The sequence below is a fragment of the Stenella coeruleoalba genome (genome assembly GCF_951394435.1).
Source record: "Stenella coeruleoalba genome assembly, chromosome: 10".
Taxonomy (NCBI): Eukaryota; Metazoa; Chordata; class Mammalia; order Artiodactyla; family Delphinidae; genus Stenella; species Stenella coeruleoalba.
The window spans coordinates 34155588-34177269 of NC_137156.1; the positions used below are offsets into that span (position 1 = coordinate 34155588).

General features: G+C 42.9%; 1 protein-coding gene across 5 annotated transcripts in view; it reads left to right on the forward strand.

The window, feature by feature from the left end:
• The window catches only part of TRERF1 (transcriptional regulating factor 1), a 203286-nt gene that overhangs the window by 74458 nt on the left and 107146 nt on the right, over nucleotides 1-21682 (forward strand). For all 5 annotated transcript variants that reach the window (XM_079933563.1, XM_079933567.1, XM_079933568.1 and 2 more), the window contains exon 3: nucleotides 7657-7739. The gene's annotated coding sequence lies outside the window, so the exon portion shown is untranslated. The remainder of the gene's footprint in view (nucleotides 1-7656; nucleotides 7740-21682) is intronic.

Genomic DNA, 21682 nt, shown 5'->3' on the forward strand with positions numbered 1-21682 from the left:
TCCTCAGAGGTAGCCCTCTTTAGAAGTTTCCAGTAAATCTTGGAAGGCATTATGCTCAGTGAAGTAAGTCAGACAAAGACAAATACTGTATGATATCACTTATATGTAGAATCTAAAAACATATAACAAGCTAGTGAATATAACAAAAAGGAAGCAGATGTACAGATAACAACAAACTAGCGGTTACCAGTGAGGAGAAGGAAGGTGGGATGGGCAAGATAGGGGTAGGGGAGTAAGAGGTACACTCTACTAGGTATAAAATAAGCTGCAAGGATATATTGTACAACACAGGGGATATAGCCAATATTTTATGATAACTATAAATGGAGTATAACCTTTAAAGATTGTGAATCACTATATTTCACACCTGTAACTTATATAATATTGTACAGCAACTATACTCCAATTAAAAAAAAGTTTCCTGTACATCTTTGATTAGGGAGAAATTTGGAAGGGATCATGTGTGTGGAAGAACAAATTGTAAATATTGGATGCTGTGACTTGTACAAATATTAGGTGTCATGTGTTGGTTAGGAGAAAGGCCAAGGGTGGGTTTGGAGGGACTAGGAAGTAGTTTGTGGTCAGGGAAGGGACTTTCAGAAATCCGTATTGTGGACGTTCAGGAAACGGGGAGATGGAGAATTTTGGAGGCCTGGGTTTAGTTTGGATTTGTCCTGTGGGTGTTGGTGAGGGGCAGGGTGAGTAGAGGTGAGTGAGACTGTGGGCAGGGGCCAGATATGGTCCAATCTTACCTCCTAGGCAGGGTTGGGGTGGAGAGGGTGGCAGGTGTGCACATTAACATGAGACTTGACAGGAAGCAGTGACAGTAATTGATAGATATTTATAAAAATACCCTTGCTTGACACAACAAAAAGTCGGCAACTCTGTGTTGGTCCTCCAAGTTAAAAAAAAAAGGGCTTCCCTGGTGGCGCAGTGGTTGAGAGTCCGCCTGCCGATGCAGGGGACGTGGGTTCGTGCCCCGGTCCGGGAAGATCCCACATGCTGCGGAGCGGCTGGGCCCGTGAGCTATGGCCGCTGAGCCTGCGCATCCGGAGCCCGTGCGCCGCAACGGTAGAGGCCACAACAGTGAGGCCCGCGTACCGCAAAAAAAATAAATAAATAAATAAGGTTTTAACAATTCAGTGAATATTGAAAATCTGAACGAGACTGTTGATCTGGACGGCGAGTTGTAAATGTCACATTTGGTTCTGGTTTTGTGTCTGGCTGTGTGGTCTTGGGCTGCACCTTAATTTGTTTAGACCTCCCCGTTTTCTTATCTGCAGTAGATCAGTGGTCCTCAACCCTGGATGCACATTAAAATCACCAGGAAACTTATTAAAAAAAAAGAAAGAAACCAATGTCAGAACCCCGCTACAGTCCAAATGTATCCAAATCTCTGGGGGTGGAGCCTGGGAATTTTTTAATGCAGCCAACGTTGAGAACCCCTGGATTAGGATCGTCCTAATTGCACGTTTGAGCCCTAAAATGTTATGATTCTGTGTATCATATCATACAGTTTTGTTCCTTTCAAATACTGTGCACAAAGTGTTGTAAACTTCTTACATATGAAGAAATTTTACTTTTTACAAAAAAACAAAAAAAACTCCCCATAATTCTCATCAGGCCAGTGGTATAATGTCAATGTCCTTTGTCCAGTAAGTCAGAATCATAAATGGAGTAAAACATGAAATAATTAATTTTTGACCCAGGACTTGCAAGTGTGGACTTTAATTTCTCATTCCCACATTTTAAAAAAGGTACTGACTGCAGGCCTGAGGCCACCTGCATTCTTAAGGAAGACCCTGAAAAGTTCAGAGAAGACGTTACTGGAAATGTTTTTTGCCAGAAGAATTGGGTATACTGTAAAGTTCCAAATTAGGCGGTCCAGTTTAGGGAGTCTTTATCGGATCTAAATTCTACATGGAGTAGGAGGTGTTTAAAGAGACTCAGTGCTGTTTTATCTTCACCATTGAAGTTTTGGGTTTTGTCTCTTCCTAAATGAGTCATTTTTTTAAAAAGGAACCTAACTTGGGGAGGTGGGGAAACCACTGCCGGAGGTGCCGAGGAGGGGCGGGCACTGAGGCTGATAATCAGGGGACTGAGTTTACAGTTGGGCGGTTCACCTGGGAGGGGTGGAACCGGGAACCCGCCTGCGGAGGGTGGTTCAGGACCAGTGGGACACAGTCTGGTGGGGGGGTAGGGTAGTAGAAATGGCATTGATATTGTTTATTAATTTACCAAGTATTTTCTGGAGCACACCCACCAAACATTACAGCCTGGTATCAAGGCTCAGTCCACACGTGCTAGGAGATTAAGAAAAAAGGGGAAGGAACCTTCTAGTTTTCACTCCAGTTGGGGACACAAATCATGGAGGTTAGGCATGTCTGTATTTCCCTGCCATCACAAGTAAGTGAACTGAGGTTATGGTGCCCCATACCAGTGTGAACAGTAGAAATGAAAATGTTAGTCCCAGGCAGGATTTCAGAGGAGAAAACATGGCAGCCTGGAGACCCCATTGTGGAGCACCAGGGGGCCTCGTGAAACATACACTGGGATCAACAAGACATTGGTCGAGAGCCCTGTGGGATCTCCGCACATCACTGCCTCTTTCTGTGCTAAGTTCTCCCAGCTGAAAAATGATCTCACACACCTGAGTCCCCCAGGCCCCTGAGAGCTGTTCAAAATGTCTGCTGCCCTTGATGCCTGGGGAGGGAGGGGAGGGACAGAGAGTGGGGAGGTGTTGACAGGCTCCATGTGGAAACCAGAAAACCAGGGCAGCCACATGGGATTGGCCCACGTGCGTGGGGTGAGGAGAGGAGCACAGGGCAGGTGCTCCCGACACCGGGAGGAGCTGTATGTGTTTGGAATGTCGGCCAAGCATACTCCTTTTATTCCACGCTGCCTCGCACCCCCAGGAGTGCTCATTTTCATCTTTTCTGAGTGGTGTCAGCCTCCTGCAGTTGTGCCTGCATGTTTTCTAAGTTTGTCACAAACTTCCTGTTTGGGTCTGGTCTGAGGCTTGAAGCTTTGTGTGTTTTGAAACCCTGGCATTTACAGAGGTCCAATGCTTCTCTCTTTGTGGCCATGGGGTGGCCCTTTTGTCCTCCTCCCTTTAGCTGACTTTGGCCATCCTTCTTTGCAGACCTTCCCCCTGGGAAATGCTCTGTAGCTTCTGCACTTGTTCCTCTTAAGGAGGGTTGAGAGTCGTGAGATCTGAAGGAGGGAGGGGAGCCACACTTACTGGGCCCCTTATATAAGGCCAGACACTGCGCTGGATGTTTTCCTACATCTCTTGTTTTATTTAGGCCTCGCATTAGCTCACGCAGAGCCAGGCTCAGAGAGGGGAAGTGACCGGCCTAAGTTTGGACAGCCACTGGGTGATGAGGTCAGGATATGATCCCAGGCTTGACTCCAGAGGTCTTGGTATTTCCACTGTGTCACGAGGACCACACTGTGCCTTTGGTTCCACTGGTTTGGGGAGATCTTGATTTCCTATTGGGCATCTGGTGGGCAGCATCACCTTCCCCTCCATAGATTCCTCCCAGACCCTTGTTATTCAGGTGCTGCCCATTCTGTCTGCATGGGGTGTGATTTGATGACCCTTGAGTGCCTTGTTGACTTTCACCATTCTCAACCATCCTCCTTCTGTGACCCCAAGAATCCCAGAATTGTATGGTCCCTGGCTGACAGTCAAAGTTGGTTAGAGCCAACTCCCAGCTTCCCAGAAATGGAGTATCCTTTCTCTTCCTTCTGCCGTTCTGCTAGTCACCATGAGCTCCACTCAGCCAGACTTGGACTGCTCACATTTTAAGCTCTTCCTTTGAAGAGGGAGGAAGATAGGATATCTCTGTGTGTGAAAGCCTGTACCTAAGGAGGGATCCCAAGACCTTGAGTACGTAGGAGCAGGAAGGAAGGGAGAGCTACATCCAGCCACCCTCCCTCTTATTACGGTGCCTGTTATAGGGTGTCAGACTCTGGGTGCTTCTGCAAAGGAAGAATAGTTACACTTCCAAAACTTCAAGAAGGCCCTGTGTCCCTTCCAGTTACCATCCCAGTTCTTTTGTGTTTTCTGAAAAACTTCTAGAAGTATATCATCTGTGTTTCATCAGAATTGTTTTGTAGATCAAGTAACATTTACCATTGTAGACTCTGTGTTGAGCAGTGGGCAATTCCAAGCATTCAACGCATATATTAATTACCTTCAGGGGGTGTGCCATCTACACGGAAACTTAGCAAGTGGAACACTTGCCACGAGAAGCTAAGTGCGGTGAACTCAGACGAGCAGGGTTTGCTCAGCAAGCGGGAGCGTGAGCAGGGCGCTCAGAGGGGTGGAGCTATGGGGATGGGGTGAGGAGGAATGTCCTGGCATTGGGCCTTGAGGGGTGCATGGAAAGGAGAGGAGCATTCTGGATGGGGTGCAGTGGAGTGTGCGTGCGGGAAGCAAGATTGAAGAAGGAGCCCTTCCAATTGCATGGGACGGGGATAGGTAAAAACAGTGCTGTGAACTATTATACATACACTCCACATGTTCAACAAGGAGAGGAGATCGTAAAAGAGAAGTAGAAGATTCCAATGGAACTTTTAGAGCTGAAAGATTCGAAATAAAAAACACACTGCATGAGATTAAAGCAGATTAGACACCAACTTGAGGACATAGCAACAGAAACTATCCGAAAAGAAGCACAGAGATATTTAAAACAAAAACATAGCATTGACAACTTGGGGGACAACATTAAGTGGTCTAACGTATGTGTGATTGAAATCCCAGTGAGAGAGAAAGGGGAGAGGGAAAAATATTTAAACAAATAATGGACAAAATTTTTCGTAATTCCATGAAGACTATAAATCAGTGGTTGGAAAACTGTGACTTACAGGCCAACTATGGCCTGGTGCCTATTTTTGTAAATAAAGTTTTATTGGAACAGGAAAACAGAACAGTGTTGTAAGAAGCTTCATTCGGATGTGTGCCCTGTAACAGGGGAATGCTGGGAGGTGAGTTAGAAGACATTTATCACATTGAATTTTAGGAATGAAACGTTGAGGCCTTGGACCAGGGTGGTGGCATGAATATGGACAAGAGGAAAGAGAGATGGAAGATTTCAGACCCCAGCTCTGCCACTTGCTACCTGTGTGATCTTGAGCAGGTGACTTCATCAAAACTCAGTTTTATCAACTGTAAATAGACACTCAGAACACCTCACAGGACTGGTGTGTGAGAGTTTTAGCTTGGGTCGCACCCAGCACACAAGTGTAATAGGCAGGATTTGTGACTGACTGGGAGGAATCAGGGGAGTGGAGAGTGAGGACCCAGAGGGGCTCAAAGGGCTGAATCTGGGGGCCTGGGTGACTGATGCAGCCCTGACAAAAAGGGATGGAGCTGTTGGAATTGGAATTCTTGGAATTCTTCAGTTGGAGGAAGACCCTTCTCCTAAATCCACGCTGCCAAGGTCCTGTCCCAGAAACGCATAGCCACGTGGATTGGGTGTGTCTGAGCCCGCGGCCTCTTGTGTCAGCTGAGCCCTCAGTGATGCTGGCCAGCGGCTGGCTCTCTCTCCCGTCAGGGTTTGCACTTCACAAGGTGAGGAGGTACGTGGGGCACAGAATTCGAGGAGGTACTCGGTTTCAGGGCTGACCCTGCAGGATGTTTCCCACGGTCCCCACTTCATCCAGCCCCCCTCCCTGTCTTCCCTTCGTCACTCAGGAGACCTCCTGCCTTCACTGATTACTGACAAGGTCCCCTCGCTCAGCAGTGAGCTCACTCAGGTTCTCGCCTCCCCGCCTCGTGCAGTTATCCCCATCGGGGCTCATCCCAGCATGGTTTCCTTCCACTCAGAGGAGGACACACCCCTCCTCCTCTTCCTGGCCAGATGGAACCTTCCTCCTGCACCCGGGTGCCCGTGCAGCTTCTGGGACGTCACCCGCTCCAGTCATTCTGCTGTAGTCTTTCCTCAAACCTTCACCCCCTCTTTTTCTCATTCCCTCTTCTCCTTCCCTCACGAGACGCCTGGAAAGAATCTGCCCTCGGGTTTTGCTCCTTCGCTGAGGCAGCCTGCTCAGGTTGGCTTCTGCCCGTGGGAGGTGTGACTGGCGCCGGGGAGGGACCTGGTGGGTTTGCTGTGAGGGGCTCCTGCTTCCACGTGAGCTGTCCCCTCTCAGGTCACCTGTGGCCTCCATATTACCACACCCAACGGACACTTCGGTCCTTATCTTTCTGGACCCTTCGCTACTTTTGACACCGTGGACAACTTCCTCCTTCTTGCAACTTTTTCTCTTGGCTTCTTTCAGTCCGCAAATAAATCTCTCAGCCACTATTACGTAAGCACCTACTATGTGCTGGGCTCTGGGGCATACCATAATTCCATGTCCCTGCTTTCAGGGAGTTCCTAGTCTAGTGTGAGGAAAGAGGGATAAAAATATAAACAAATGTCAGGTGGTGATGAGCACTACAAAGAAAAATACAACAGGGAAGGCTGCTGGGGTTGTCAGGAGGGTCTCACTGAGAAGGTGATATTATCGCAGAAACCTGAAGGAAGTGAAGGAAGCCTAGTGGAACAGTGTTCCAGGCAGAGGGAAGAGCACGTGCAAAGGCCCTGAGGCAGGAGCCTGCTTGGGATGCTTGAGGAAGCCATTGTGGCTGTAGGAAATTGAAGAAGGGCAGAGTAGGAGAAGAGGTCAGAGAAGAGGCTGGGGCAGGTCATGGAGCCGTGTAGGACATTTCAAGGACTTTGTCTTTTACTCTGAGAGATGTAAGATGCTATAGGAATGTTTTGAGCAGAAGAGTGATTTTTAGGCTGGTGTGGGGAGCATGGTGGCTTAAACAATAAAAATTTACCATCTCACAGTTCTGGAGGCCAAAAGTCCAAGACCAAGGTGTCTGCAGGGCCACGATCCCCCTGAAGGTGCTAGGGAAGTGTCTGTTCCAGAGCTCTCTCTTAGCTCTGGTAGTTTCTTTGCTTGGGGCAGCGTGAGTCCAGTCTTCACATGGTGCTCTCCCTGTATAGGTGTCTGTGTCCAAATTTTCCCTTTTTATAAGAACACCAGTCATATTGGATTAGGGACCCACCCTACTCAATGTATGATGTGTGAGCTCATCTTAATAGTTAGTTACATCAGCTTCAACCCTATTTCCAAATAAGTTCATATTCTGAGGTCCTGGGGTTAGGACTTCAACATAGGAACTGCAGACAGACACAGTTTGACCCATAACACAGTTCAACCTGCATGATACATGGATTATAGACAGGCAAGGATGGAAGTAGGGGGACCAGCTAGGAGGTTATTGCAGTATTCTAATGAGAGAAGCTGCTTGGACCAAAGTGGTAGCAGTGGAGGTGGATACATTTTGCAGATAAAGCGGGCATCATTTGCTGATGGATTGGACGTGGGGTGTGAAGGAAACAGGGGAGTCACAATGACTAATGACTCCTGGTTTGGGGCCTGAGTGACTAGAAGACTGGAATTGAGTGTCTTTCTCTCCTAAGTCCTCTCCACCCTCAGGGACTTTTCAGGGCCCTCCTCCCAGGCAGGTCCATCCACTGCTGGGTTCTTCAGGGCTCCATCCTTGGCTGCCTGTCTAGTCCCTCCCTGATTGATATATGATCTGTCCCCATGTTGAAGCCAGATATCCTGAATGTGCTTTCTGGGTCACCCCTACAGGCCCCGGCTCTGGAGGATGCTGAAAGAGGAAGACACGGAAGCAGGACGACCCTGAGAGATTAAGCCTCTTAATCGTGAAACAGGTAGCTTCTCCGACATTCTGGGTGTTTGAATGCTTTATGATGAAGAGGTCATAAAATCGTTTCTTTGATCCATGTGGTGTGGAAAATGCCCCACAGAGGGGAGGTTGGCTGCTCTGGGCCTGGACATCCATAGGTGTCTGGGAAACGGTCAGTGCTTGTGGTTTCACGTATTGGAATTCAGCATCACTTGGCACGGGGCTGAGGGCATCCTGTCTCGTCTCTCTTGGCTTTGCAGAGTTGTTGCAGATAGTGAAGGAGCCAAAAGATGTTCATGGATGGTAGCTTCTATAAGTGGGAATTAAACATCTCTGGAGAATTGGTATAGAAGGCCACTCTGAGAAACTTCACAGAGCCTGTCAGAGGCAGATTCCTGGACCGAGGAGCCTTTGAACTGGCCCTGGGGCATTTCTAATGTTTTTGTCAGTTCTGGCCCTGTGTTCGCTTTCCAGGCTCAGTTTGTCCCTCTAGAAAATGGTCACATAGCTATGATTCCTCTGCCACATCTCACACAGAAGCTGTCTGGAGGGTCAATAGGTTTGTGTATAAAGAGAATTTTTTTTTTCAGTTTTAAACCCTGTTCTCGCAAAAGATGACTCCCACAAATTCTTAGTGACGGTGGGGAAGGAGGGTGGTGGCGTCTAATTTGATTCTTTCAGTGTGTGCAGGTTTGTTTCTTGGCAAGTTCCACACTTTTCCTGTTTCTTCTGTGAGACTCACAGTTGATTGCTTCTGTTTCTTTTTTATTGTGCCTGATTTTGATTTAATTTTTAAGCCAGTGTGTCTTGGGGTTCCAGTAGGAAACAGATGGTTCACTCAAATGGAGTAGTCCAAGAGTCTCTACTGAAGGAACTGCTTATAGCGGCATCAGCAGGGTTAAGAGAAACCAGCACGGGATGTTGAAGCATCCCAGGGTTAGCAATGTCAGGAAGCTGTTCCCATACCTGGGCCTGAAAAGAAGAGGGAGGGATTGTTTATCAGAAGCTGTACAGAAAGGCAGTCTCTGGTAGGAGGCAGTCAACCTACAGCAACATGGCCGGGAAAGAGCCAAGAAAATGGATATCCTCATTGAACTCCCTGTCAGTTCTCCCGTCTCTTGACGGTGCCTCCCATTAGGCATACTCAGCCAGAAGCCAGGAGGCAGGGAACATATTGAAGCTGTGCAGAGATCAGAACCTCTAGGGGTGCAAGCTGAGTGGAGACACATCGGGGATGGGTATCAGGGCACAAATGGAAAATATCTGACCGACCAAGAGATGCAGATCGCTTGGAATATATTAAAAGGGTTGTTTCTACTTTAGGACCAAAAGAGGGTTTTTCGTTTGTTTGAGTGTGAAACTTTGCAATATTGGGTCAGCTCCATAGAACCATTGGCTGTGAGGGCTGGAAGGAGCACCAGAAACCCTCTAATCAAACTTCATCCTTCTTATAGTTGAAAAGACCCAAGGAGATCAAGTGACTTGCCCAAGGCCGCTCATGAATTCATGAAAGTGTTTGTTGAAAGCCCATTATATTTTCTCAAGAAAAACAGCACAAAACCACTTGAAACAGGACCAAGCAGAATCTGAGCAAGTGCTAGGAAAAAGCTGTGGATGAGTGCTTATTTCCAATTTATCAGTTTGGATTACTTGGGGGTTGTGAATATCATAAAACTGAACTTAAAGGGGTTCTCCCACAGCACAGGGAATTAATTAAGTGGCTTGTACTAGCAAAAAGCAGGGATGGGACGGACTACAGGGTGCATGTGAGACAACAGCTCAACTTGTCATCAGGAGTCCAGTTTCTTCCCATCTCTCTGCCGCTCTTCCATGGTATCAGTCCATCCTCAGGCTGGCCTCTCTCCTGGAGGCAGAATGGCCACAGAAGTTCCTGGGCTTATTGTTGCACATCCCTCTGGCCGGAAAGAAAGAAACATCCCTTGCCGTAACTCTTGAAAAGACTGAGAAAGTGTCTTTCCCAGAAGCCCCTCCCCAGCAAACCAACCCTGCATTTCATTGGCTTGAACTGAGTCATGTGCTCATTGTTTAGCCAGTCACATTGGCTAGGTGAACGCCTTCTTGTTGATTGGCAGGGATGGGAGATTTTCCTGATTGGCCTATCCCTACACTGGCGAGTGTAGCTTTCCTCAAAGCACCAGGGTGGGGGAAGCAGAGCTGTGAGTACTGTTGAGGGAGGAGGGAAATGGACATGGGGAGAGTGACAGTGGACATCCACTGTACTGTATCATATATAGAGACCTTACTAATTAGGACTAATTGTTGGGGTAACAGTGAGAGAAAACTCACTCTTAACTAGTGAAAGTCTGAATTTTAAAGTGCTTTAACATAGTATAGTTTCAGACAGAACCTTCCCAAACAGTTCCTGTTGGAAGACTTGCAATTAGCATCTGCTTTTCAGTATGTCTTAAGATGTAGGACCTTCTGGGAGGTTAACTATGCCTTCTACAATGCTGTTTTATTTCTAATATGCTTATTCAACCTTTCTATATCCAGAGTAAACACTGAACTCAAATTCTGGGTTATTGAAGATTAAATTACAGTAATGAAGTTCCTCATTTATAACCTCATCTATAAAATGGGAATAGGAGTAATACCTGCTTTATAGGTCTGTTGTAAGGACTAACTGGGGTAATCCAAGTAGAGTGCCCAGTGGCCCAGTGGCTGGCCCAATAAATGTTACCTTTATTAGCTTCATATAACTCAAAATATTGTCACATTTGTATGTTTATGTGCATGTTTATTCTAGGAAATTAACTCTTCACAACAAATATAGGTCACTGGTTAGCTCAGCTAGAGACAAGGTAAATAAAGATATTAAAATATTTAGTGTTTATGTTTTTTTTTTTTTACTGGAATGTTTTTTTTTTAAAAAATTCATTTTGGGGGCTTCCCTGGTGGCGCAGTGGTTGAGAGTCCGCCTGCCGATGCAGGGGACACGGGTTCGTGCCCCAGTCCGGGAAGATCCCATATGCTGCGGAGCGGCTGGGCCCGTGAGCCATGGCTGCTGAGCCTGCGCGTCTGGAGCCTGTGCTCCGCAACGGGAGAGGCCACAACAGTGAGAGGCCCGCGTACCAAAAAAAAAAAAAAAAAAAAAATCATTTTGAGGAAAACCTAAATAAAGAAAAATTTAAGTAGCACACAGTTTTCAATTAAAAGTAGTTATAATCCCTGGAAAATAAGGAATTTTAACTTTACGGTAACATATTAATGTATTCTTGGTTGAAAAAGTCTTACAAATAGTTGAAAGCCTGTCATGACTTATCCTAGATGATTTTCTTGCCATTGTTATCCGTTTGGAGGCTCTGGAGGGGCAAGTGACCCTCCTCAGCTTTGGCTTCCCAAGCCAGCCTCAGTGGGGCTTTTCTAGGCGGATGGATTTTAGAATCACCTGGATTGGGTGAGATGCTGCAGTAGTGAGAAGCTAGCCTTGGGCGTTTATTTCAGTGGGATTTTAGCTGACAAAACGCTGTGAATCATTCTCAAAAGCCTTGGGTGCCGTAGGGCTGACTTCTCAAAATCCCAGGAGGGTGAAGTGTCTTGATTTGGGGTTCCCAGATTAGTGGTGGGAAGAGCAAAGGTGGGCGCAGCACCCTGAAGCTGATTTCAAAACTGGGAGGCGATAACTTTGAGGATAAGGGGTGGATAGGGTGCAGCGAGGGGCCTGTGGATGGAGGATAAAGTTCCAGAGTGACCAGGAACTTACAGACCACAAATTTATAAACCATAAAATTTTTCATTCCCCACTCCCCTGAATATTGACTAAAATTAGACTTAAATTTTCTGTAGGTTGTTTGTTGCCCCCAAGGCTGTCTGGTCACAATTGTGATAAGTAGATGAGAACTAGTGATAACTGGACAACTGACCCTGAATTCCTTGGTTCAGAGGGTGCTGTAGACAAGTGGTTCTCAAATGTAGTTTGTCTGGACCAAGAAACTACCAAAACAAAATTGGGGGGATTGGCTTAGGGCTACCAAGGTTTCATTTTGCCAAGGAAGGATGTTTTTAAAAACCTAACATCTATCACTACAGTTCTTATAAAAGAAAGGACCGGGGCTTCCCTGGTGGCGCAGTGGTTGAGAGTCTGCCTGCCGATTCAAGGGACACGGGTTCGTGCCCCGGTCCGGGAAGATCCCACATGCCGCGGAGCGGCTGGGCCCATGAGCCATGGCCGCTGAGCCTGCGCGTCCGGAGCCTGTGCTCCGCAACGGGAGAGGCCACAACAGTGAGAGGCCCGTGTACCGCAAAAAAAAAAAAAGAAAGAAAGGACCATCTTGATCCTAAAATAGTAGGAAGGAGACAGACTAAGGAATAAAATCTTCACATTGAAAACATTCAGCTTTAGGAATAATTTATTGCACTCTTCTGATTTTTCTGATATCACCCGTGAAAACAACATTAAGGGTGGATGCTTCCCTGCATCTGTGCATAACAGGTGTTGGGGAGATGTGGAGTTAATGTGCAACTGTAGGGCAAAAAATCGTATTTCTTTTGAAGCTTCTCATGAAGCCTAGGAATTCGCTGAAATCATGCCTTTACTTGATTTAAAGGGACAGGAGAAATTCACTTAAACGCAAGTCTTGGTAAACCCAATTCATTTTATAAAAGAAGGAACTGTTTACCCTCAAGTCATTAACTTAGAATTGTTAGTTTAATTTCCCACCGGTAGGAAGAAAATTTTGCAGTATCTAAATAGTTCAAATGGAAAGGCATGTCAATAGTTTTTTCTTTTTCCACAATTTAACCCTAAAAATGGTAAATTTGTTGAATTTCATTTGGCTTTCAGTTGTGTGCTATGTCTCTGTGTGTGCATGGGCGCGCACACACACACACACACACTCACACACAAAAAACTTAGTTTGGTCTGAAAAGCCACAGGAGGGAAAGGGTACTTTTGAGAAAAGCAGTGTGTCCATCAGTCAGTTGCTGGTAAGTGTTAGTACTTGTAGCAGCAGTTGCATCTTGGAACTGCCAAAAGAGTATGACTTTTTAAGATGCCTTTTGAAGTCATTAAAAAAACCTCCAAACCAGGGACTTCCCTGGTGGTGCAGTGGTTAAGAATCCGCCTGCCAATGCAGGGGACACAGGTTTGAGCCCTGGTCTGGGAAGATCCCATCTGCCGCAGAGCAGCTAAGCCCGTGCGCCACAACTACTGAACCTGCGCTCTAGAGCCTGCGAGCCACAAATACTGAGCCCGCATGCCACAGCTACTGAAGCCTGTGCACCTAGAGCCCATGCTCCTCAACAAGAGAAGCCACCACAATGAGAAGCCCACGCACCGCAACAAAGAGTAGCCCCTGCTCACCACAGCTAGAGAAAGCCCGCACACAGCAACGAAGACCCAAACAGCAATAAAATGTTTCTCGTTCTGCTTCACTTCACATTCCTGCTTGGCTTTGCCACAAAGATGTTTTGCCTTCCAGCCAGGGATTAAGCTTCTGTGTGAGGCCATGACTGGTGTGAAAACATCTCTGCCCTTGTTGAGGGGAGAAAAAGACTGCCTGCATTTGTGAAATCCTGAATGGAATCATGGAATCCTAGTGCCAAAGAGGGTTTTGAGGTCCCTGTCTTCCTGCCAGACTATCCTAACACTCATCACCTTGACCGACAGTCCTAACATTTCATCGATCTCTAACGTTTCATGGATCCTCTGTGAATGGGGACATGAACTGAAATGTGTCTTCGTCAAGGAAGAGCAGATTGTTCTGTGCACGCTTACATCTGCAGTTACTGCCCTATTCACAGCCTCATTCCTGGGCATTGTCACTCTTTGAGTGCTATTTATATTGTCACATATGTTCATACGGCACCGTCCTTGCATGTTCTAGTAGACGCTCAATTGTAATTGGTTCAAACTCCGTACCACTTGTTTCTCCTAAGGTGTATCTCATTCTACAGCAGGCTACGCAGTCTGCATAGCTACAGCTCAGCGTTCTTTTGGGCAGACATTACCACAACCCTCTCGTCTTAGCTTGGGCTGCCATAACAAAATACCATAGACTGGATGGCTTAAATAATAGAAATTTATTTCTCATGGTTCTAGAGGCTAGGAAGTCCAAGATCAAGATGCTGGCAGGGTAAGTTTTATGCTGAGACCTCCTCTCTTGTCTTGTAGGTGCCCACCATCTTGTGTGGTCACATGACCTCTTCTTTGTGGAGAGAGGAAGCTCTGGTGTCTCTTCCTCATCTTATAAGGACACTAATCCCATCATGGGGGTTCCACCCTTGTGACTCATTTTAACTTAATTGACTTCCAAAGGCCCCACCTCCTAATACCATCAGATTGGGGGCTAGGGCTTTAACATATGAATTTGGGGGGTGAGGACAAACATTCAGCCCATAGCTATGCTAAATCTTTTATTTATGGTCCCCTTGAAGTGCTTGCAGGGTCTTTGGTCTAGGAGCCTTGCAGTAAGCAGAGAAAGCCTTAGAGTTAGGAGCTTTTACTGCTGTGGAAGAGATGCAGTGTTCTATAGCTGGAACAGATGGTCCTGTGGACTAGAAATTTGGAATACCTTTACCACAGAACTAGAGGTGACCTGGGGTAGACTGGTGATCCCCTTGTCTTTTCAGATCTTAGGTTTCTTAGTTCCATATGTCAGTGGTACATTTGTGGTTGCCAAATTTGGTCAGCCTCAATGAAATTTGGATGGTTTAACATTCAATATTCTCTGACCACCTTGTATACCTTCCTTGATGGGCCTCTAAAAAGGAGGCTCTTGGAACCAAAGCCTGGGAAAATGGGTTATTTCCTAGGTCTACATCATCTTGGACATTTACTCCCTTTTCAGCTGGGGAAGAAAAGGCAGTAAATTACAATAAAACTACTCCCCATTCCATTAGAGATCAATATCTTACAGTGTCATGTATACAAACACGGTCATGTCCACATGGACATTAGGTGCCAGGTGGAATATTTAAAAATATAAAAAGGACTTCGAAAAATTTTTTTAACCTTTCGAAGAACCAATGATTCCTGTGTTATGTAAAGTGTTCCAGGATTTAGAAAAAAGATGGAAAACTTCCAGATCCTACTTTCAAGCAAACATGACCCTGATAACAAGTCTGGCAAGTCCCCAAAGGGAGGCTCTGTACCAGTCTTGCTTAGGAATGTAAAAATATTAGATAAAATTCTAGTGAGTCGATTTCAACACTAGAGTATGTGAATGTTCCACCATCCCCAAGTGGGTTATATTCCTGGAATGTAGGAATGGCTTCACATACATATATTTTCATTTGATTCACATAATGAATCAAATGAAATATTTTAAATGGTTTAAGTGAAAATATGTAATAATCTCATTAATTTCAAAAGTGCATTCAGGGCTTCCCTGGTGGCGTAGTGGTTGGGAGTCCGCCTGCCATTGCAGGGGACACAAGTTCGTGCCCCGGTCCAGGAAGATCCCACATGCTGCGGAGCGGCTAGGCCCGTGAGCCATGGCCTCTGAGCCTGCGCGTCTGGAGCCTGTGCTCCGCAACGGGAGAGGCCACAACAGTGAGAAGCCCGCATACTGCAAAAAACAAAACAAAACAAAACTAACAAACAGAAAAATGCATTCAATCAATTCAACTTCTAACTTCTACAAACCACTTAAAAAGGAATATATAAAATGACCATTCCTGAACCTGATAAGGAAGATTGAGTTCATACAGTCCACTGGCATTATACTTTATTGGAGCCTCATAAAGGTATCATTGCATATGACTGAGATCAAAGCAAAAAGCCAATGCAGAAAGTTATAAAAATAGTAACTTTAGAGAATAAATGCTGTAAAGAAAAGAATAAAATAATCATTAACTACAGATTGCTTAGTTGTAAACCAAGAAGAGTTAAAGAGATTAACTAAAGACCTTATTTCTAAATGGTGAGATTAAAATTCAGGATTTGGATACTTCTGGAATTAGTTCGTGAGTCTAATGCCATTCCTCTCAAAGTCCCATCAAGATTTTTAAAAATTTCACCAGATGGTTTTAAGTCTGTTTGGAAAAATAAGTAGATGAGAACCTCAAGGGGAATTATGAAAATGGTTTTGGGGGGAAGGGAATTAGATCTATTGGATATTAAAATATGTAGTCCTACCAGATATTAAAATGCATTATGAAGCCTTTGTAATTAAAACACTGTGGGGCCGGCAGAAGAGGAGGAAGTAGATAAGTGAACTAGGACAGTTCAGAAATAGACTCTTGCAGAAATAATGTAATAAATCATAAAGAAGGCATCGCAAATCAATGGGGAAAGGAAAATTATTCAATAAATAATTTTGATGTCTAGCAATTTGGAAAAAAATCATTTGACTTCATCAAAATGAATTGCAGATGAATCAAACAATTAAGTGCAAAATGTAGATGCATAGGAAATCAGTAGAATTGAATATTGCTTGGAAACAAAAGAAAAACACTCAAAAAGGGAAAGAATAGTCCATCAAGTTACAGGATAATCAAAGATTTCTTTACGTAAAAAACCAGTGGGGAAACAATAGCCTGGGAAAAAATTTGCGGTAACATGACGGAATTAATCTTTGTTATGTGAAATGCTCAACAAATTAAAAAGAAAGGTACTAAAACCTTGGTAGAGCACTTGAATAACATTATATTTAATAACACTATTATATTTAATAACACTAAACAAGTATATGGAAAATGTTCAATTTTGTAATAAGAGATATGTCGATTAAAACAGCAGTAAAGTACTATTTTAACATATTAGCAAAAGAACCCTTTTTTTTTTTTTTTTTTTTTGCGGTACGTGGGCCTCTCACTGTTGTGGCCTCTCCCGTTGCGGAGCACAGGCTCCGGACGCGCAGGCTCAGCGGCCATGGCTTACGGGCCCAGCCACTCCGCAGCATGTGGGATCTTCCCAGACCGGGGCACGAACCCGTGTCCCCTGCATCGGCAGGCGGACTCTCAACCATTGCGCCACCAGGGAAGCCCCAAGAACCCGTTTTTAATGATAATCCCCAATTCTGATGTCATTACAATATTATGAAACAGTTTTACAGTGTAATTAAGAATCATGTTATTCATTCATCTATTTGATCCAGTAATACCACTTCTGTGGACCATCTTCCCACATCCCTCCATGAAGGAAATAATACAAAATATTTAATATGCTGTTTAGACAATGATGCTTCCCTGATGCATTATTTACAAAGCAAACTCACACACACTCACACCATTAATGTCCAACAGTTGGGTAACTATAAAATTAAATAGTTCTTCTCTCAGCATAATACTCTACTATAATGAATAATTATTTTGAAGATACATAGCATTGTGACAAGATATTTACAGTATAATTTTATGTGCAGAAATTGCAGTACACACTGTGGCATAGTCTTACTGTGGAATGTAGCTATATTAGCTGTGCTGTTAAAATGAATGAACCATAGCAGCTGTGACAACACAGAAGGCTCTCAGGAACATAACGTTAAGTAAAAAAGCAAGATGTAGAATAGCTGCAGTGTGATTCCAATTACATAAGGTTCAGATGCATGCAAAACCAATGATACAGTTTTTAGACATCCACGTGCATGTGGCAATACCTATAAGACTACGTGAACATAGACAAAGATTCAAGATAGTGACGGGAGGCGAGGCTAGGAAGAGGGAGCAGCCATAGAGGCTGTGTAGGGGATTAGTAAAGTTCTCTTCCTCAAGCTGCGCTATGGACACACTATATTTATTATTGCTCTTTTTTATACCCTTACCATAAGCTACAAATATTTTAATGTATTTAATGTTAATGAAAGGGATATTCAAACCAGTATTCACGGATTACAATTTGGTCCAAAATATTATCCCTAATAAAGATGGTACAGAGTGTATAGGTAACAATGACTCTGTTAGAGGGGTGAAATCAAGAGTGGTTCCTTCTTTCATTTTCTCTCATTTCCATATTTTCAATTATGTGCTTACATTACATTATTTTTAAAAGAAAGAAAGGAAAATTGAAGACAATTGCAATTATAGGATGATGTAAGCTTCCAGTGGAGGGTGTGCCATTGCTCAGAGGATGGTGGACTTCAGCACTGAGGCAGAAGGGGAGATGGATTTAAACTTTAAAAGCAGTGTGTTTGGAAAATAAATCAGACCATCAATAGTCACTGAGCATCCTTCCTGTGAAAAAGCATTGGTTTAGCCTGCCTTCCAAAAAAACTTTTGGATACTGCGTTTTAATGAATTGCTAAAATGGATGAATTAGAAAGACTGGTGTTTCTTTGAGTTCCTTTAACATTTTTTTAAGCTTTATTGTTTTGTCTGCTTATAAAAATAATACAGTTGATTTGAAATAGTCTTATAAAAAATATAATAGAACCTGAAGTTGATTAGACACTAAAACTAAATCTCAGTTGAAATGAAATACAGGGAATAGAGGAACCTGGTAAAAGACACCATGGGGATGCAATCAGGAAGTTCTTGGGCCTATGACCCATATGTTTCTCAATAAATAAAATGGCCTGGAAAAGGATGGCGGGGCACTATATAATAAACTTTAAAAGAGACAAAAGACATACCAACCAGGTGCAAATGTAAATCTTGTTTGGATCCTGATTTAAATAAACCAACTGTAAAAAGACATTTATGAGATAATTGGGGAAATTGGGACACTGACTGGATATTTGATATTAAGAAATTACTAATACTTATGTTGATTTGTTATTATGGGTATGTTTTAAAGATACATGCTAAAGCATTTATTCGCAAATGAAATATCAGATATTTACTCTAAAATAATACAATGGAGAGTCTGAGTATGTTAACTATAAAAAGTCCTTATGTCTCATGTATATATGACATATCCAGGATTTACATTAAAATAATCCAGGGTAGGAGGCATAGAGTGGTATGGATGAAATAAAGTCAGCCATGTGTGATAATAGGCACTGGGCAATGGGTAAATATATTCTTGCTACTTTTGTATATGTTTATTATTTTTTTCATAATAAATCATAGAAATAAAATTTATATATTTTCATGGTTGAAAACATATAAAATATAGAAAAGTATAAAAAAGGAAATGAAAGTCACCCATAGTTCCACCCCTTGGAGAGAACAACATTTTGATAAAAATCCTTCTATATTTTTCCTTATGCACTTACAACATAAGTTCTTATACATATATACTTTTAAGCAATTAAGAAATTATACTATCTGTATTGTTTTGTATACTGCTTTTTTATATTGTGGGCATTGTTGTACTTTAGTACATTTAGATATTCATCATAATTTAAAATTATGTCTATTATTCTAATATGTGAATATACACACACATGCCGTGATTTATTTATCTAACAGGTACCTCACAGATGGTATCTAAGTTGTTTCATCTTTTTTCCCCATTAAAGTGATTCTGCATACTTGTTTACTTCTTTTGACAAATATGTGGACAAAGTCTTTTTTAAAGGCTTTTTTTTCTATCATGCCAAAGTATTTGTTAAAAATATGATACCATTTTGAACTCCCTCCATTTCATCATAATTTCAGCCACATTGAATGCTATATTCACAATATTTTAAATATTTGCCAATCTGATAGAAGGATAAAGATGATCTTAATTTGCATTTATTTGGTTATTAGTGAGCTTGAAAGTCTTTTTATAAGTGTATGTTAGTATTTTTTATTTTGTGACTAGGTGTTTATATCTTTTCCCCCAGTTATTGTATGTATCCCTCACTTGTTTCATAAGTGCTCTTTACATATTAAAGGTTACTAATTATTCATATATTGTATAAATTGCAGTATTTCCTAGTTTGTTTTCATTTAACTTTGGATCATTTTTGAACAATCATTTGTCTGGAATTGTTTTAGTAGATTTTTAAATGTTATACATCTAGATTTCTTTTCTTTAAGCCTTTATAATTTTCTACATTTTAATTTTTGTAACCTTATTCAGTACTTTATTGAGAGTTTTCATTATATAGCATTGCCCTCTAAAGTCTGCTTTTTTATTTTAATATATTTTTTGGGGGGGCCACACCTCATGGCACGCAGGATCTTAGTTCCCCGGCCAGGGATAGAACCCTTGTCCCCTGCAGTGGAAGCATGGCGTCTTAACTGAGGGACCTTCAGGGAAGTCCCTTTTTTTTTTTTCTTTTTTTTTTTTATGGCGGTACGTGGACCTCTCACTGTTGTGGCCTCTCCCATTGTGGAGCACAGGCTCCAGACATGCCAGCTCAGCAGCCATGGCTCATGGGCCCAGTCGCTCCGCGGCACGTGGGATCCTCCCGGACCGGGGCACGAACCCGTGTCCCCTGCATCGGCAGGCGGACTCTCAACCACTGCACCACCAGGGAAGCCCCCTATTTTTTAATATTTTTATTGGTTATAAAATAAGACATGTTTGTGGTGGAAAGAATACACTTTTGAAAATAATTTACCTTATACTTTGTCGTACAGTGCATCAGATTAAATTTGGTAGTTTACCTTTCAGTAATTTTTCTATATGTGTGTATTAGTTAGAGTAACACTTGCTGAAGAAACAATTAAAACTCCAAATTATAACTTAACACAGTAGAGGTTTATTTTTTACTCAGTCCAACATAGGTGCTCCTGATTGGTGGTCAGCCCTCCAATGAGTGATTCAGAGGCCCAGGCTCATTCCATCTTATGGCTCTTTCATTCCCTAGGGCTTTGGGGTCCTCTGCATCTAGTTGGCAGATGGAGGAAGAAAGCACGGAGAAGGCACATCACTTTCTAATCACCTTAGCCTGGAGGTGCTGCACATCACTTCTGTCTGTATTCCATTGGTGGGAATAGTAACATGGTGCCATGGGGATACAAGGGATGCTGGGAAATGAAGTCCTTGGCTGGGCAGCCACTTTCCAGTGAAATCTCTACACTCTGAAAAGGAGAGTGAATATTTGTTGGATATTTAGCTGAATCTGCCGCCATTTATCGCACTTATAGTGCAATAAATTTGCATTTATAATGCATATAAGTATATATTATACACATATAAATATATATTGCATTTATAATGCATATAAAATATGTGATATATATTTTCTTTACAAAATGGAATTATCCTATTAAGGGTGTTGAATTTTAGCATCATTTTGTGAGCATTCCCCTGTGTCTTTAAAGTTTTCAAAAACATGAGTTTTAATGTCTACATATTATTCCTTGTATTGATAATATCATAATTCATTTTGCCATTTTTCTATATAGTAGTTAGGTTTTTCTAGATTTTTGTTATTATGAATAGTTCTGCTGTAACTGCCCTTGTACGTATATCTTTGAATATTCCTCTGATCATTTCCTCAGGGAAGATCCTTGCTTAGTGTTAAGGCTGGTGATACATCTTACCAGATGGGCCTTCAGAGATGTGGACTAATTTACACTCTCGTCAGTGGTGTTTGAGGATTCTTATTTCAGAGCACCCTTGACTGTCCTAGGCATTATACTTGGGTTTTGGTTTTTGCCAATTTGTTGAGAACAGTATTGCATTGTTTGAATTTGAAAGCTTTGCTTAGTAATAGGTTTGAACATTTTTTCATGAGGCCATTGGTAATCTTTGTGTGTGTGTATGTGAATTGCCTCTTTGCATCCTTTTTCATTTTTATTTTGCAGTGTTCCATCTTTTTTCGGTCACTGATAAGAGATTTTTATGCAGTATGTGTTAACTTGTCATACGTTACAAATATTTTTATCTAACTTCTCCTTGCCTCGATTTTGCTTCATAACCTAATTTTTTTGGATTAAACTCTATACTTGGAACCCTGATGTGTGATATCACACCCGCTGAATATGCCCAGTTAGCAGTACTGCTGAGATTAATACCATTTAAAAAAAGCAATGCAGATTCTTTTCTTCTGACCCATCATATGGTTTGAATGTTCTTAATGTGAATTTTAGTTATCTGGGAGTCAGGGGGTTGAAAGTAGTCATCAAGAAAATGGACTTGACAAGAAGGCTTTGGGGTGCTGGTCTAAGTCACCCATGGAGATACTG